Source organism: Uloborus diversus, chromosome 2 (assembly GCF_026930045.1).
Source record: "Uloborus diversus isolate 005 chromosome 2, Udiv.v.3.1, whole genome shotgun sequence".
In the NCBI taxonomy this organism is placed as follows: Eukaryota; Metazoa; Arthropoda; class Arachnida; order Araneae; family Uloboridae; genus Uloborus; species Uloborus diversus.
In genome coordinates, this window is record NC_072732.1 from 18,599,076 (window position 1) to 18,611,552 (window position 12,477).

Sequence of the window (12,477 nt, forward strand, 5' to 3'; positions counted from 1 at the left end):
AATGTCCAAACTTGACTTGGTGGTGAGCATTGGCTAGGAAAGGATTGCCGTGATGAGCCGAAAGTGATAGTGTCAACTTGTGTATAATAATGTAAATATGCCATCAATATAAGTGTGGTCAAGAGATGCTAATAAATGCAGATTTTGGAATTAAAATTGTTATCATCCCCCCAAACATCCATAGTGATCATTTACTTTTTTCCTCAAAAAGGAGCATTTGACAATTTTATGCAACTGCATGAAAACTTTTTAAAAAAAACGGGGGGGGGGGGGGGGCTTTTTTTTAGTTTATGACAAACAAAAACAGAATTAAAAACTTAAAATAAGTAAATTGATGTAGCATTTTTTTTTTAAAACTTGTTTGGGCACATTTAGAGTTGACTTTAAACAAGAGTGGAATTCTTGGCAAAATTTCAAAATTTTACATCAACAGCCAACATTGCTTTAAGAACGGTGATTAGCAACTGGGCGTTATCGTTAATCCACAAATTATTCATAAGCAAAAATACTCAATTTACGGGTACATTAGGGCCGGACACGCCAAAAACAATCAATAATTATGCATGATTTGATTCCTTGGTAGGAGAATGCTTAAGTTGCTCCACTCAACGACTTTTGACTGACACAATTGTAGTGTTCGGTTCTGCCAATTCAAAAAAAAAAAAAAATAGAAGGGGGGGGGGGGGGCATTTCCTTATGAGAGGGGACAACAAGCCAGGTACCAGAAAACAAGATTTTCCCGTTCAGAACTGGACGTATGGTCACTTTTTCTCTACTTGGCAGAAACGTCGTTAAAACTTGACCACGCTTTGTAAAGATGTCACTTAAGGAAATGGCTGGTCCAGCAGATTGCTCCAATTGCATATTTAGAAAACAACTATTGTATGAATTCGTTTTTCTCCAGAATTAAGTTTCCCTTCTCGAGAAATATTTAAAGCTGTTCGAAATGAATTTTTTTTCAACATTGTTATAACTTGCCAAACATTAAACAAAGGAGGAGAGCTCTTCAACAGTCATCGTGCTGCTGAAAAGTGCCAGCCATTAAAAGTGTTTAATCTGTTGGGACATGTCAATCAGCAAAGACTACTTCTGTAATTAGTCCTCCTCGCACTCAAGGGTTAATGCTCAAGGTTAAACAATCATCTTTAAGATAGTTTTTTTTCTTTTTCGCCCTCTTCAGAACTTGAAAAAGGAAAAACCAAACAATGTAGACAAGACTTTTTGATGTTCTGCGGTTTTCAACGACGTTTCTTGGGTTTGAACTTGGAAAGTTCAGCTTACCATTTTCGAAACCACAAATGAAAGTGGTTGTGATATTACAGTAGAATTCGAAAGCGCTAAGTCTGGCCTGAAGAGTAACATTGGCTCGTCACGTACAAAATGCGTATCAGAAGTTGAGTCATTGATTTGACCACTTATGAATCATCGGCATTGGGCGATGAACTGAGAGATAAGTAATAATCATTTGAAAGAGGAATTTGGAAGAGTTCAACATTCATGTTAAATGGTACTATCGATACGGCTAGGGAAGCTGCAACTTTTGCCGCAAGGTACAGTACCGGCTTATCCACTTAGGATCCGATTCAAATTTTCTGAAAAAAATGAATCACACATCCTATGACGATGGATGACTCATGAAATTTTCCTAACTGATCTGTCAATGCATTAAATATACGTATGTTGATAATGAGCCAATTTAACTGAGAGTAATCAAACGTGTGCCCTATTTCAATGCAGAGCAAACAGCTGTTTTGTTGAACCAATTGTTTGCCAGTCATAAAAAGAATAATGGAAAATATGAACTCTTCTCCAGCGAAAGATCTATTGGTAGTTCAAGACAGATTGGAAAGTTTTAAGCTTTTACAATGGAATCCTCAAAAATGAATTGTAGGGAAAAAATAAAAGTTGAGTGAAACTAATAAATGAATCCCCCAAGCTCACAATACTCATATTCTTCATATTTTGCCAGGCCTCTGAATTATTTTTTTTTTTACCCTTCTACAAGCGATTTATTTGCTATCAATAACTGATCAACATAGCTGAAAGGTCAAACTGAAGATATTGGAGATATTGGGTAGGATTAAACACTACTTGTGACCAGGGCTGCGGAGTCGGAAGGAAAATGGCCGACTCCGACCCCGACTCCGGGATTTTGAAACGCCCGACTCCGACTCCGGATTTTTTTAATTGTATTTTTCAATTCCCTCTCTCCCTTCAGGAGAAGGGGGAAAACCTTTAAACAGAGATTAAAATATTAATTCCTTTTTATGAAAATTTTGCATTTTTTTGTAAACCCAAGATGCATACAACGTTAGAAATTCAATTTAAAAATCAAATTTTCCAACAGTTACGAGTTTAAAAATGAAATGACTTAAAAATTCCTTTAAAAAAATTGAAAAGGATTACCTTGCCCCCTTTAATATTTAACAAATAGATATTGATCAAATCGTGTGTTTTCAATTTTTGAAAGCTGTAATTTGAGAGGAAAAAAGCTTTTTTTTTTCTAAGTCCAAGTTCTTGAGAGGGTGTGGTTTGCCCCGGGTGACACCCATGTGGTAGGTGACACCTAAAGTTAATTTCAGAGTTTATAAAAGGTATAAATACTTAATACTTTAATTCTGAAAATTCTCCCGATTATATTTTAAATTATATTTCATCAATAAAATTTCAACGAAAATAGGGCACATATACGTCAGGAGCAAATTTTACACAAAATGCGGCGGTATACAGATTTATACGAATAGTTTTTTACTATACCTATATTTCTTCTTCGCTAAATTTTTAATTTCAATTTTATTGGCTGCTTTAGAATTAAGATTAACTGCAATTATTTAGTATTGTAATCAAGAAATCATTTATACTTATTTTGCTCCAAATTTTTTAGTGAGAACCAAACTTATAGAAATAGTCTTAATAAAGAAAAAAAACATTAGATTATTTCATCGGATCTTTTGTATTCGTGTTTTCGCGCAAGAACTTATTTGAATTTGTCGATCACTCTCAAAAGTTTCCACCTGAGGTACGGGCCCCGACTTACTAAATTGTTACGTCCCTTTTACTATTTTATAACTGAGATCAAACAAAACACTATATTTTTATTTTTATTTGAAATTGATTACTTGAAAATGTTAGGCGATAAAACTGTTTGCTGACAGTTGCTATATATTAGTTAAGTTAAAAAGCAAGCAAACTAGGGGACGGCTACAGAAAGTTCGATAAGCACTCAAGCTAGCTGATTGCCATTGTAGCAGTTATTTTTTTTCATTAGTAACTTCTTATACATGTAATCGAACCAATTGCTAGTAGTCAGTTTTTAAAAAATGCAATGAGAGTCAGTAAAAATGAAAGACAAAAAGAAGCCCGGAGTCGGAGTCGGAGTCGACATGTTTTCTAACGACTCCGACTCCGACTCCTTAACCCCAAAATTAGTCCGACTCCGACTCTTCGACTCCGACTCCGACTCCACAGCCCTGCTTGTGACCACAGCTCAAAGCAACGCCCCCGTGATACAACACGCCAATCGCTTTCAACATAGAGCAAAAATGAACTCAAAACGAGGGAATAAGGAGCAGTCAATGTTGGTACGGAGATCACTTCCATTTATCGGAGATAGCGAGGAACACAATCGGTTAATTAATGAATTTAAAAATCGAAATTAACCAATTAAAAATTTGAACTGTTTAGAGCTGTCCTCCGAACAGGAAATCAACGCGGCCGCTAAGGGAAGTTCACTTTTTGAGGTAAATGCGATATACATTTAGTATTACGGAGCTGTTGGTAACCAGGAATACTGTCGTAATGAAATCAATCTTTACATTACTTTTTTTTTTGCAAATTACTGTCTTTATATATAGAAATAACTGAAATTTGAATACAAGAGGATTCATAAGATCTCCTTAGGTTCGATACTGTTCGACCAGTTTTCATGAAGTAAGTAAATTAAAGCGAAGTATCCAAGTGATCATTTTGTAGGGGATGGGGAACTGAAAACTGAAAAGGAGAATCATTGAAGAACGCCATTCCGATTCAGATGTGCCAAAACGCAGCCAGAAGCTTCTAAAATCGGCTACATCAGTGCAATGCTACTGGAGGCCGGCATCTTGAAGCTATCGTTTTTAAACGTTAATGTAAAAAAATTGTTTGAAAAACCAAAAGTAATAAAAAGTTCCAATCCTCTACATTTAACAGTATTTTATTTATTGCTCACCAAAATGAGGACATACCTTTCGCCGCACCCTGTACAATGAAATAGGCTTTTTCTGTACTGTACATTAGTGCAGCAGCTTGGGACAGTGTCCCAACCTGCCCCACTTAAGATTGTTGTTATATATTAACTTTTTAAAAGTTAAACTTAGCAGCACAATAAATTTTTTATCCTTAAAATTATTATGAAAGGACACGTTTTAACTCCCACATGCTATGATTAAAATTATTTCATTTCCTGCTTAAAGTTTTTAATAATGAAACCACCTATGAATGCAACTCCAAACCAGTCAAAACGAAGAAAATTAGATCAGGCTTTTCCTATTCATGTGAGAAATTCCGAAGTACGCTGAAGAGTAAATCTTGCTGTCACTTATGATGTCCTAAGAGAACTAATTTCTGTTTACAAAATTAAAGCTGAAATTTATGGTGTCCCAAGGTGGGCCATGTCTCAAGGTGCCCCACCTTCTTCTACAAAAAAAAAAAAAAAAAAAAAAAAAAGAAAAAGAGATAAAGATTTTGCTATTAAATTAGTCCTTAGGCAATTGTGTCCTTTTCCCAGAACTTCCCCACTCAGACCCTGATATGTGTAGGAAGTTTGTTCAATGCTCAGTGGTGTAGTCAGAAAAAAAAAACGGATGGGGGGGGGGGGGAGGAATACGTTTTTGTCACTTACTATGGTCAAAACACAAAAATATCTGTGATGGGAAGAGGGGGCGGGTGTGTGTTCCCAAATTCCCCCTTGAACACGCTACTGAAGTCGCTTTCTCGAGGCATCATTTCTACTTGTGCACAACATCAGCTCAGGGCCTAATTACCGCACAGGCCAACTAGGCCTGGGCCTAAGGCACCATCTTCCTAGGGGGCACCAAATTACTTAAAGAATTATGCACAGCATTACAACTATGGAAAAAATACAGTTTAAAACTTAACAGTAATAAAAAAGTAATGACTTGTAAATGATAGAAGAAAAAAAACTTCCTTAATGGAGAACTTTTATGCATTCCGCCGGTAGTGAATTTACCATGCCAAAATTATGAGGGGCACCGGGATTCATAAATGCACATGATAAATGATTTACATAACTCTGTGATAGACAAAGAGGGCTACAAAAATGCATTCCGGCGAGACTCAAACTTGTAAATCAGCCACTGCATTATGCTATAAAGTCCTCGGGGGGCCTACAAATTATTGTGGGCCTAGGGCCTCACTTTTAGTTAGTCGGGCCTTGCATAGGCTGACTCTGGATGAGGCTGGAAAGCACAGTCGTCGACGCCCAGCCATTCGTCAGCTAAGTGCCGGAAGGGTAGCGCCACTGCATTATGCTATAAAGTCCTCAGGGGGCCTACAAATTACTGTGGGCCTAGGGCCTCAGTTTTAGTTAGTCGGGCCCTGCATAGGCTGACTCTGGATGAGGCTGGAAAGCACAGTCGTCGACGCCCAGCCATTCGTCAGCTAAGTGCCGGAAGGGTAGCGCCACTGCATTATGCTATAAAGTCCTCAGGGGGCCTACAAATTACTGTGGGCCTAGGGCCTCAGTTTTAGTTAGTCGGGCCCTGCATAGGCTGACTCTGGATGAGGCTGGAAAGCACAGTCGTCGACGCCCAGCCATTCGTCAGCTAAGTGCCGGAAGGGTAGCGCCTACTTAAATGCAAGGACGAAAGGGTAGCATCATCTTATACAGTCCGCACGATGTTACTCATACTTTTCTTTGGCACATGGGCTGGCACAGGGATTGCCACAGAAGAAGACACTGCATGGCCTCATTCGAAGAAACTCGGTTGCTTAGAGTGAACTTTGTCGTCTCTAACAGCGAGGTTCATACTCTTCCAGACAAAATGAATTTCAGAAGTTTTCAGGAGTCAAAAGCAAAATTTTCAGGAGTAATAACACCAGCGGTTTTTACTATAAAATTAGTTTCAGTAACATTTATTCTACTTTGCTGTCAAATTTTTAATCGATTAGTAATTTTTTTTCCACACACTATTCAATCAAAAAAATAAAATAAATAAATAATAATAATAAAAATTGGATTCAAAATATTTGAAAATAACAGGAATACATAAAATATTAGATATATCGGCATATTATCAGTAGTAAATATACTACAAAATAGCAATAGCACTACTAATTAGCAATATAGAAAATATATGCTTATTAGCTGTTGCTATTAACACAAAAACTAGCACATGCTCTTGGTTCGTTCTCTAGTGGCAGTTACAACCGGTAACCGTAATGGGCATGTTTGAACAGAGTAACAGGTCAGTTGGTTCGAACACACCCCATGTCTTTGCGAAAAGCACTGGGTGCTCAGTATAATACGAGGATTTTGATTGGTTGCCAGCGATTCAATATGGCTGCCTAAACGGAGATGAGATGGAATTAAAATTTGCGATTGTTGATGAAAATCATTTTCAGGAGGAGAGAGGAAAAATCAGGAGGTTAAAACAAAAATTCAGGAGTTTTAAGGGTCCTTAGAAGAAAAAATTAAATTTTAGGAGTTTTTCAGAAGGCGTACGAACCTTGTAAGAACAGCAACTTCAGAATGGTATAACCAGGGCTGCTTATCCAGAGCCATAGAAGAGGAAGGGCTAGGTCTTAGCGCCTCGAAAGTAGGAACGGAGGGGGAAAGTGCCAGTGACGTCACTAGGTACACTCGATCTGGGACATTTGTGTTGTGCGTGCGTGCGTAATTCCTCACTCTTTTCCCGTTTTTATGTTATTTCTTGAGGGTTAAGCTTCAAAAAGGAATGAAATACAAGGGTAAATGCTTTGAGTCCCATCGACAAGTTAATAAGCGATACGAAAAACAGTAAACCTGATTAAAATCTACAATACAAATTTTTAGTTTCTCTTGTGTAGTTTTGGATATTCTTTAGCCAATATTCCTGATTTAAAGGGGTAGAAAGCGGAAATTTCGCACAATAAAATTGAGCTTATAAAGAAATGAAAATAATTTACTGTGCTTGTCAAGTTTCCTCTCGTGTGTACATAATTTTGTCAGTTTAGGCTTTAAATAATATTAATAACATTGTTATTTCAATCTTGTCTCAAATAAAATGAAAGAGATAAGATTGATATAAGGAATAACTAAAACATATTTGAATTTCGCGATACCATTTGAATCTAAATACTGCCGATATGTTTTAGAGAAAATTATTTTTTACGAAGTAACTATAACTCCGAACAAGAATCTTAACAAACGTTGTTTTTGAAAACTGAAGTAGAACCTCATTAACCTGGACTAATATAGGATCCAGGTCATCTAGATTGTTTAAAACGACTTAAACAAAACAACCTTTAAATTCAATCAATGTACATAAGTAAAATACTTGAACACAGTAAAAGTTGTATTTTGAATTCAAGAGAATGAAATATAAAGCTGCATTAAAGAAAATTAAAAAAATAAAAATACAGCCTTACAAAAATACATTATTGTACTAACGCGTTCTTCATTTATACCGTATGTACATTTAAATGGTTTTCCCAGATTAATGGGTGTTTACTGAAATTATTAATCAACATTTTATTCACTTCAATTTATAAATAACGTATTGAAATTTAGCAACGTAAACCAAGTTTAAAGTTTCAATGATTATCGCCAAATTTATAAAGCTAACTTATTTGTAGACTGAAAAATTTCTTCATGTCTGAATTCTACAAAACATTACGTTACAGTAATTAATTGAAATCTTTCGGAATATTCTACAAAGTTTTCTTCTGTGATAAAGTCCATTTTAAAAAAAAATGTCGGCGTACCTTTTGTAATCAGAAAGTTTTTCGTTCAGATATCGGATTCTTCCAAATGTTCTTACGCGAGAAAAAAGTTCAACAGCTTTTTTATATGGGTCAGGAAATTAGTCTTCCAATACTATTCGGCATGCCGGAAAAAAGCGAGGTTGACCAGCACGCCGAGAAATTCGAATTGTCCGGCATGCCGGATAATTCGGGGTTTATTTCGCATTAAAACAAAAGTAAATTTTCCCGTTCCGGTCCAATCAAAAGTCAAACCACTGTAAGTAAAAAAATAAATAAATCGCGAAAGTAACCTTTCTTCAAAATAAATGCATTTCATATAACATGTGCGTGCTATTTATGATAGGACATAACTAATGGATTTGATTACATGCCAATAAAGTAATCAGTTCAGAAACAATCATCGTTACTGGGATTTATTCATATTTTTTTTACATAAAAATATTTTAGTTTCCTTTCAGAGAGGTAAGTTTAATTTTTATTTATTGAAGAGCTATGGTAAATTATTTAGCACTGGTTTAGGGGCGGACTCTTACTGCTTAAATGTTTGCTTACATAGTTTCAATTTAATTTTTATAAAATTATTTGATATCAAACAATATTTTTCTTGTTAAAATAACAAATGGCATTGTTAGTAAATATTTTCACAAAATTAAACTGTTTGTTAATATTAATAAGATATGAAAAGAATTCATATTCATTTTTAAGCTGATCATATATTTTTTATATTATTATTTTTTTTTTTCCTAACCTCGATTTTTCCGGCATGCCGGAAAGGACCAGGCAAGTGTTATTGAAAATCTGGTAACCCCCAAATTTTGCGGCATGCCGGATAATGTGGGGTAATACGGTAAATGGCCAAGCTTTTGTACAATCACAAAAACACTAATGTATCTGATTTGAAAGCTTTAAATGATCACAAAAAAAAAAAAAAAGAAAAGAAAAGAAAAGCTCCTACAAAAATAGATATACGATTGAAATAATCACGATACAGTGCTCATTTTACATGCGAATTGTTAATTATTTCAAGCATGGGGATACAGTGTTCAAGAAATTGTTTAGTTAAATCTATTGAATAATATTTAGAAAGAAATTTCATGCATTACATCTAGATATTGTAATTTTACGGTTGAAGGAAACTTATTACGGTCTCACAGTGCCGTTAATAAACTTATTAAATATCATTAACTTGCAATGTGACAGGGTTGAACCAAATCCTGCATTAAAAAATAACTTCGTACACCACATTTTATGAAATTTGCCTAGCTCTTTATCTTAACTTTTTAAAATTCTTCCTCCAATTATTTATTGAAGCAGCTTCAAATTTAGTATTCCATGAAAAAAAAAGCATTTAAAAACAGAAAAGAAGGTTGCATTCTCAATTTTTTGATGTGTTTTGAGCTCTTTGAAAATTTTGAGGGAAAGCTTAAGTTTCCAGAACTTTTTCAATACTAGGCCATCAGCACGTGAAGGCATTTTCAATACTTTCAAATATAATTACACACAAATATTTTCGATTCTAAAAAATGTGACCTTTAATGTCTACTTTAGCATAACGTGGAGGAAAAATGACCTGCAACTGATCTAGCGCAGGAGCATATTTCTGAAGAAACCCTAGTCAAATGTTATGAGACATTTCCAAATTAAAATCAAACCTTGAAAACAATATTCATATCCTTATTCATAATAACTGATTTTTAACCTTGTCTGGGATTGGCCTGGGCCCCTTCAACTGCTTCTTTAACAACCCTTGTACAGAGAACAAATTTTTAAATTGTATTTTAGCTAAGGCATACAGCAGCTCTTTGGGCACACACACACTGGATTGTCCCACGTAAGACCCCTAGTCCCGCGGAGTGTAACCGATGACGTCAAAAACGAGTTTTCTACTCTTTCGGCGGTGGAAGGGAAAGATCAAAGGATTGAGCTAGCCCTTGTAACTTTTATGGCCCTGTGCTTATCCCTCTCAAGAGCGATGGCGCATCCCCTTCAAGTACAACGGAACACACCCCAAGAATGAGAAAAAGAAAAAGACCCTTTAAACACCCCTGTCGTGAAAATTTCAATGGAGCAGTCTGCGCCGTGAACTCGCCGCTCCTCCCCCCCCCCCCTTCGCGGTCACCCCTGGTCTGAATAAGAGTGAGATAATGGAGATGTTGAAAAAGATTTAATTTAGTTTTGAATTAAGAATATGTACTGAAGTTCGGTGACGGTTTGTGACAAGGGGAGGGAGAAAGGGTAACAAGTAGTGTGATATCACTTTTTATAGCAATATGTTTATGAAAAATAGTGTCACATGTAAAAAAAGGGGGGGGGGGGGTTGCAGTGTGTGGGGGAAGGGGAATAAAAATGCAGAGAAAAGTGAGACATAATCTACGGACAGCCCCTTCAGTTTACAAAGCTTCATCTTTGTTATGGTTTTAAGTAGCTTTCGTTTAGAAGATTAAAACATCAAACTGCACGTCAAATTGCACGTTATGTCGATAACGATAGAAAAAGAAGCCATATCAGTTCTCCCTCAGTGGTAAACCTGAATACCAGCTTTTTTTTTTTGAATCCTTGCATTACTTTCTGAGATATAGCAGTCTGATTAACAAGATAACGAAGTTCTGCAAAAAAAAAAAAAAAAAGTTCGATTGCCCCCCCCCCCCATTCAATTGAAGTGATTGACGCGCGGAAAACTAATCTGAACCCATAAGGGTTTGTGTGCAAACAAATTATACTCGATTCCATGCATAGCACATTTTGAATTTGAGTAGCTACAAAAAATCGTTCACTTGACAAAACAGTTCCTAAAACATGGGTTCACAGCACACCTTAAAATGTGTAACTTCGTCAAAACTCGTAATTTTCATTGATCCAACTTTCCCTGCAAGCGTTAATCTATTTTAAACAGGTGACAAAGAAAGTAAAATGTTGGCTTCTTCTCTTCCCCCTCCCCGAAAAAAAATTAATAATAAAATAAGATAAAAAGCGCAGCAGATTGCAAACTTATAAAATACGACAGCACATTTTCTTTTATTTTGGTATTTGACAATTCAGACATAAGAGTGAATAGTGCTGCCCTCTATCGAATCTAATAAAACTTAATTTAAAGTGTCCATAAATACAAATTAAACTTGTAATCGATTTAAAACAAAACAGTAGCATTTCATTTTCGCCAAATACGAATGAGGATATATGTTTCCCAAACCATCTAAAACCACCAAAAGGCATCGGTTATGTATTTATTTTTTTGTGTTTTCATGTTTCCTCGTAATACGTTTGTTTGAGATACTGGAGTATGTCAATGATTCTGTTTTTAAACACAGTAAATTGGTATGCGGTACTCTCCATCAGGTATATTATTTCATGATAAAGTCAACCGGTTTTAAATGGTATTTTATTTGACTCATTCTGCCAATAAAAATATTCTATTTTTCATGTATGCTTTTCCATACCACGCCAGAATATGTACGAGGGGGGATGTCGAAGGAAATATCGAACAGTATTAGCATTAAAAATTGGTGTTATATTCAAATCCACTAATTTCCTTGTTGGTACTTTTTGATTATTTTTATTCATCTGAAGGTGTTGAAAATTTCGTGATAGATGCTTAAAGAAGAGCTGTATGGTAGGTAAGTTATCAAGCAAAATTTTCACTTAAAATATATTTGAGCAATAAATACAAATTAAAAAAATAATAGTTTTTGAATGGTTAACTATTTTTCTATTATATATCATTTTAAAGATGATAGAAAAACGAGAAGGAAATTTCAGTAAAATATGTGAAAATGAGAAACGAAAAAAATAGCGCAACGAAAAATCAAGAACCGAAAGTTCTGTAAACACACAGAAAATTTAAAAACGGAAAAATAGATGAACGGAAAATTTAAAAACGGAAAAATAGATCAACGGAAAGAAGAGAAATGGAATTTTCGATAAATCACGGGAAATTTATAAACGGAAGAACAGAACTAAACGGAGAAATGATAAATGGATCTTCTGTTAAGTCGCGGAAAATAATTTAACGGAAACTTAATACTTACGGCAACTTTGCTGCGGGTACTTTATCCGTTATTTTCAGGATTTTTTTTAACAGTTTACGTACATCCAGCCGCAAAAAACAATGTAATAATTAACTTGCTTGTACCTGAATGGAGTATTAAAAATTCTTTCAGGGGGTGAATAAAATAGAAATTTATATTGAAATTCAAGTAAAATTTTTTATATGAAAACAATAACTCCTTTTACTTTGTATTTAAAAAAAAAAAAACAGCGAAGGTCCTTTTTTTCGAAAACATCGGCCAATTCCATCGGCTTTTCGATGTTTTTTTTAAGGCTGATGGGCCGATGTTTCCTCCAAGTACGCATCGGCCGTCGATGCCGATGGCTAAATTGTTGAACCATTGGCGCCGATGCATCGAATTTTTCAAAATACAACTCGCCAAAACGCGGTTTTAAGGTTATCTCTGATCACTTAAAAAGGGGAGAGGGCATGACCCCTCCCAGTCCGGATCCAAACCTGGATTTCATAAA

The 12,477-nt window shown here is 35.4% G+C and overlaps 1 protein-coding gene across 1 annotated transcript in view; it reads right to left on the minus strand.

Annotated features, from left to right (window-relative positions):
- The window catches only part of LOC129217762 (protein angel homolog 2-like), a 54,730-nt gene that overhangs the window by 33,423 nt on the left and 8,830 nt on the right, over positions 1-12,477 (minus strand). The gene's annotated exons all lie outside the window — the stretch shown is intronic.